Genomic DNA, 7,133 nt, shown 5'->3' on the forward strand with positions numbered 1-7,133 from the left:
ATAAATTTTTTGACCCTTTTCTTATCAGAAGGAAAAGTTGAATTCTCCTCCTCTTAATTATGGTCCAGCTTTAGTTTGTTGCTTCTAACAAATAGAATACAGCAAACATGAAGGTGAAGGTAAATCAAAAAAGGTGATTCAGCTCCTATTGCTCTTACCACAACACTTGGGAGCCTATAGCGAACACTAAGAAGTCCAGCTATACTGAAGCTGCCATTCTCCAGAGGCAACTTTTTTTTTTTTTTTTTTAAAACATGAGAATGATCCTACAGCTGCTGAAAGTCTAACAAAGGGGATGATACATAAACACAAGAGCTAGGGATAGATAGCTGGAATGTGAAGCATCAGGATTTGGATTACTGAGGAATTAGCATGAATCATTCTTGGGGGACTAAGGGGAAGAATAATGAACGCTACTAATTAGCCTGTTAAGTATTCTCTGTAACTGGAAGATATTTGGTTGCAACTAGAAAGCTGAGGTAATTATCTCTTCATTATGTATGAATCTATTTACATGAGCCACATGGGCATTCATGACTGGTTAGTTCAGATAAATGGATGTCCAGGCTCATGACAACACCATGAATTCATGCCCTGTAGCTTCTTTCTATTCCAGGACTATAGACTCCTTCCTTTGTAGTTCAAGGTGGCCACCATGTCTGGAAACACAAATAATACTATTTTATCATGTAATATTAATAAACCATTTATTATGTATTTTTCTCTGTTTCCAGAATTTAGTGGCCACCCTGGAGACACTTTTGGGAATATCTTTAACAAAACTCAACATTCCAGCTCTCAACCCATTCCACCTTCCCTGAGAAGTGCCCCTGATCCACATAGGTGGTCTCCTAGAGACTGTAGCTTTTGTGTGGCTCAACCTGATGACCTCAGATGATTGAACAAGTTGTAGACCAGGGGTAAGAATGGAAAGACGGAGAGTTGGTCTCTTCTAATGACTGGAACAGTTACAGATAAAATCATTAGCTGTTTTACAGCCATATTTGGCCTTATGGAAAGGAAAGAAGGGAAATATGGACTCTGATGTTAGAGAATGAAGCAGATGTGTAAGAAAAAGCAGAGTAGAGACGGTTTGAGAGTATATCTTGGGAGTATGGATGCTTTGCATTTCTTAATTCCAACCCTTCCCAAGGCCTGACTGTACTCCTGCACTTATTTCTTTAGCACACTTCTGTATCCTTATGCCAAGTTCCATCTTTTTGCTTAAGGTGAATCCATTTAGTTTCTATTACTTGACCCCAGAATTCTAGCTAACATAACTAACATAACTAACATAACTTTTTTTATTTTTCTATTTTTTAGAAGTTTTTACTTATTCACTTAGAGAAAGAGAGACAGAGTACAAACAGGGGAAGTGGCAGAGAGAAAGGGAGAAGCAGACTCTCTACTGAGGTGGGAGCCTGACATGAGCTCGATCCCAGGGCTTGGTCCCAGGGCCTGGAAATTGTGATCTGAGCTCAAGGCAGATGCTCGACCATCTGAGCCACCCAGGTGCCCCAGTAACTAACATAACTTGAAACTGTAGGAGAGGAAAAAAATTTTCCTTCTATCCTTCCAAGTTCTTGGTTGAATCTCCTATAATAGAAGAGATTAACAAAAGAGAAACAGAACTTTATTCATATATTTGCCTCATGTACACATGGGAGATACCCAGAGAAAAATGAGTAGCTCCCCCAAGTGACTTGGAATTCAGGATTAAAATCCCATCTTAATAGGGAAAAGAGAGAGAAATATACGCCTTTTAGGGAGGAGTAAATGATTTTTGTGAAAAATAAATGGGCCCTTAGAAGATAAGATGGAAGACACGATAGTTTGTGACAAAGTTTGTCTGGATGTGGTGTGAACTTCTGGTCTCCTCTCCTGCGACTAGAGTCAATTCTCCCTAGGTGATGAAAGTCCCATGGTAGGGATTTATGACAAATGGGTTCCTTTTAGAGGATCTGTTCTTTGGCAGGAAAGGGGAGTGCAGAGAAAGTCTCCCTGCATCTGCTGCTTTTCAAATGCCTGAAATTCAAAATAATCAAATATACCAAAGTGGCATGTTTGGGATGGCCTGTTCTGCTACCCTTTAAACCTTGACTGCCATCTTCCCGGAGAGTACCATTGGTTATGAGGGTCAGGAAAGACTATGTGCATAAGTATGAATCTGTTGTCAATGAAGTGGAAATAATTGAAGAGCATCCTCTTCTAGAATGGCATTAACAGCATCAGCTTTGAGCACAAAGGGCAGTTGTGTCAGTCCTACAGAGCATGGAAACTCTCTTTCTGTTTTAAAATTGACTTTTTTTTAATGGTGCCAATTTTAAGTACAGTTTGATTTAAGACATTGCATTTTTTGCTTAACAATACATTGCTTATAATTTGCTATGTTTATTTCCTTTCCTGGTGCACATATTCCATATTCAAGTAAAAAGAATGCCCAGTTTGTTTTTTTTTTTTTTTTTTGCTATAGCAGCTCACTGTTACAACTGCCATGGAATTTGCTACAAATTTGGGTCCTTTGAATATTGTGTGTGGAACAATGCTAGACCTGTTTATTCTTAGGTTGCTTTAATCATCCTCTTCAATGGTGGGCCCAGAGGAGGCACCACCAGAGGGAGGAGCTTCACCACCAGGGAAGTCTCCAGGCATTCTTCCTGGCATGCCCCCTGGACTCTGGTACAGCTTGGTGATGATGGGGTTGCAGACTTTCTCCAGCTCTTTCTGCTGGTGTTCAAATTGTTCCTTCTCTGCAGTCTGGTTCTTATCAAGCCAATTGATGATTTCATTGCACTTGTCAAGAATCTTCTGTTTGTCTTCATCATTTATCTTGCCCTGAAGTTTTTCATCTTCAACAGTTGCTTTCATGTTGAATGCATAAGACTCAAGTGAATTCTTGGAAGTCACCTTGTCCCGCTGTTGCTCATCTTCAGCTTTGTACTTCTTAGCTTCCTGGACCATGCACGCAATATCTTTCTTGTTCAAATGATCCTTGTCATTAGTGATGGTAATCTTGTTCTCTTTTCCAGTGCCCATATCCATGGCAGAGACATTGAGGATACCATTAGCATCAATACCAAAAGTGACCTCAATCTGAGGGACACCACAAGGGGCAGGAGGTATGCCTGTGAGTTCAAAATTTTCAAGTAGGTTGTTGTCCTTGTTCATGGCACACTCACCTTCATACACCTGAATAATTACACTAAGCTGGTTGTTGGAGTAGGTAGTGAAGGTCTGTGTCTGTTTGGTGGGAATGGTAGTATTAGGCTTGATGAGAACAGTCATGACTCCTCCAGCAGTTTCAATGCCAAGAGAAAGTGGAGTGACAACCAACAGCAGCAAATCTTGAACATTTTCAGATTTGTCTCCAGAAAGGGTGGCTTCCTGGACAGCTACACCATAAGCAATAGCCTCATCAGGGGTGATGTTCTTATTCAGTTCTTTTCCATTGAAGAAATCTTGGGGAAGTTTCTGAATCTTGGGGATACGGGTAGAACCACCCACAAGGACAATATCATGGATCTGAGATCTGTCTAACTTGGCATCCAGAAGGGCTTTCTCTACAGGGTCCAGAATGCCATGGAACAGGTCAGCATTTAATTCTTCAGACCGGACACAAGTGATAGCAGTATAGAAGTCAATTCCTTCATACAGAGAATCAGTCTCAGTACTGGCCTGGGTGCTGGAAGAAAGTGTACACTTAGCACATTCATAAGCAGTATGGTGACGACAAACTGCTCTCTTGTTTTCACTGATGTCTTTCTTATGTTTGCACTTGAACTCTGCAATAAAATGGTTGACCATTCGGTTGTCAAAGTCTTCTCCACCGAAGTGAGTGTCTCCAGCTGTGGACTTAAGCTCAAAGATCCCATCTTCAGTAGTAAGGATTGACACATCAAAAGTGCCACCTCGTAAGTCAAAGATCAGCACATTCCTTTCAGCTCCAACATTTTTGTTTAAGCCATAAACAATAGCAGCAGCAGTTGGCTCATTGATGATTCAGAGTACATTGAGACCAGCAATAGCATCTTTGGTAGTCTGATGCTGAGAATCATTGAAGTACACAGGTACTGTGACAACTGCACTGGTAACTGTCTTCCCAAGATAAGCCTCTGTGATTTCTTTCATTTTCGTCAAAACCATAGAAGACACCTCCTCTAGATAGAAACTTTTTGTCTCTCCCTTGTATTCTATTTGGACCTTGGGCCTGCCAGCATCATTCACCACCATGAAAGGCCAATGCTTCATATCAGATTGGACAACAGCATCATCAAATCTCCATCCAATCAGGCACATGGTATCGAAAACTGTGTTGGTGGGGTTCTTCGCAACTTGATTCTTTGCAGCATCACTGATCAATCGTTCAGTGTCTATGAAGGCGACATAACTTGGATGGTTCCATTTCTTTGATCATTGGCAATTATTTCCACTTTTCTGTGCTGGAAGACACCCACACAGGAGTAAGTGGTGCCAAGATCAACGCCAACTGCAGGCCCCTTAGACATGGTTGCTTCTGTGTGGGTCTGGCTTAGCTTGAGAAGAACACAGCAATCCAAAGATCTACCCCATGTTCAATGAGACCTAAAATTGACTTTTCTAACAGAAAAGAGTTTCCCTGAGCTCCCAACAGAAGAATCTGCTCTTTGAAAAACAATTTCAAATCCTCAAACTCCAGTGGAATTTTGCTAAAATGAAAAGTTGTCGTCAGATATCATGGCTAAAATGTCCTCCTAAGTTTTTGCACCATCCTTGGCTGAAATTATCTCTGGCAAGTAGGATAACCAAACAGAACTGCTTTCCCAGACTTGGTTCTATGTATAGTGTTCCCAGACTGCATTTTATCTGACCTCATTTCTGGAATTATCAATGATTAGCAAATGGGCAAAACGAGGTTTTTTTATTCCAGTATAATGCCTCTTCTCATTTATAGCTGATAAATTTATAAGGCCGGGCAAAAAGAAAAAATATGGAGAAAAATGGCAAATGACTTTAAATATGAATGTGAAAGGCAAGAATGAAGGAAAGAAAAAAGCCAACTAAAATACCATAACAAAAAGGAGAGGTTCAGGAGTTCTGCAAATGAGTTCCTTAAGGGCAGGGACTACTTGGTCCAGAGTCAAGTGCTTCACCTGGGGTAGAACAGGAACTGAATGATGAGTGCAGGCTTAACTGATTGAATGAATGAATAAATGATTGAAAGGCTTGATAAAATGAGGGCCAGAAAACTAGATTACCTTCTGCTAGTAGGACATGAGTTTGTTTCTGTTGAATTTCAAGTAGTAAATCTTCCTGAGTTTGTCTACTGTAGTTAGAATCCAATGTGGCCTCCAGATACAAAAAGTAGAATTCTAGAGTCTTGTCAGGCTCCCACAGTCAATGCTTTTACACTCTTTCAAGTATAGATAGAAGTCACAACCCTGACCTCCTGCCATAGGTGTGAGTAGATGACATGAAGTCCTCTCTGCCTGACCAACTCAGTCTTCTTTTTTAACTTTTCTTTATTTTTTAAATTCTTTTTTTTTTTTTTTTAGAGGTGGGGAGAGGCAGAGGGAGAGAGAATTCCAAGCAGGCTCCACACTCAGCACAGAGCCTGACATGGGGCCTGATCCTACAACCCCAAGATCATGATATGAGCTAAAATCAAGAGTGTTGCTTAACCAACTGAGCCACACAGGTACCCCATGACCACCTCAGTATTCTAAGGTTTGGGCCAACTGATTCCACAGAGGACAAGAGTGGGAGGAAGTGTCTCTGACCTGGTGTCTCCAGTCTGGTGCCAGCCCTGTCATGGGGCCCTGGGAACCACTGCCACCCCTTTTAATTACAGTGTCTGAAAGAAGAGGCCGAACCCCCTCTGATTTGGAGAAAGGCTTGTTTCTTCATCTTATTAACAATAACATATCCCATTGCTCCAGTAATTACAGACCTATTGCTGAAGCAATCAAATTGCTTATTTGAAAGAAAGACTGTTTCCTTTCCCTAATGAATGTGAACAGTTCCCCAGAGCCCGAAGGTGATATGTATGAATGCCCCACTGTAACAATGAGAAGCGATTATAAATAAATGACACAGAGCTGCTCTGTTCTTAAAAATCACTGCATGATCAATTTTGAGAGACATGCATAGAGATGGGACTCAGGAGATTTCATTTTAATTATTCTGCCCGAAGGAAAACGATACTTTCTTCTATGTCGGCACCATCGTACATTGAAACTTGAAGAGACTTTGGAAACAAGATCCTGTTTGTCTTTCTCAAACCACTGGCAGATACAGTGGTGCAGTTACCATCATTTTATAGGAGGGGAAACTGAGGTCCAGATGTTTTTGTTCTTCACAGTATGTCTAAAGGTTCATATATTATCATCTCCAACAGATTTCTATGTCTTAATCAAAGCTTCTAATAATTGTTTGTATTTGAAAATCCATAAGAAAGGGAGAAATTAACAGAAGGGAATGACAAAAGGAGGTTGGGGCATGTGTGTGCATACACATACTGGGGCATGTTTTGATTTGGGGGTCAAGCAATAGTAAGAATGGAAAGATACCAGGAGTCAAGGCCATTCTATTTCTGCCCTTGACCCTGGAGCACCTGCCCTTCATGGAAAGCTGTAGCGTAGCATGAGAGCTGAAGGTTGGGGCAGTGAAAGATTGGAGCTGGAAAGACACTGATGAAAAAGCATATAACTTGCAGTTCTGTCGCATCAGGGAACACTTGGAATGAACTCTTTTTGAATTTATAGAGAAAACCTGGTTACTAGTTGTTACAGTCCAACTGCTGTCCAGAATGGTAGTTTATAGATAATTTTTCATTTAGGGATCATGCTGTAGACCACCAAGGAGGCCCTCTGAGACCATATTGAGAAATCAACTTGTCACCCTTTACCATTTCTAAAAAAATGAAAATTGGATCCATTTGGAATTCAGAGATGAGTCTGCAGAATTCCTAACAAGATAAACTAAAAATTCCTTAGGATCCAGGATATTTATATTTCTAGAGATTCTTGAGTGTGGAATTAAGTTATCAGAACTTCTTAGATGAGTTTCTTGATTCTGAGTGACATATATTATTGCATCACATTTTTGCACAACTCATAATCATATGACACTCATCAAGAGTTGGCAGAGATACCTCC

The 7,133-nt window shown here is 40.6% G+C and overlaps 1 pseudogene; it reads right to left on the minus strand.

Annotated features, from left to right (window-relative positions):
• Nucleotides 1-2,566: 2,566 nt before the first annotated feature.
• Nucleotides 2,567-4,547, minus strand: LOC116584355 (annotated as a pseudogene).
• Nucleotides 4,548-7,133: the final 2,586 nt, after the last annotated feature.

This window comes from Mustela erminea, chromosome 2 (genome assembly GCF_009829155.1).
Source record: "Mustela erminea isolate mMusErm1 chromosome 2, mMusErm1.Pri, whole genome shotgun sequence".
Lineage (NCBI taxonomy): Eukaryota > Metazoa > Chordata > Mammalia > Carnivora > Mustelidae > Mustela > Mustela erminea.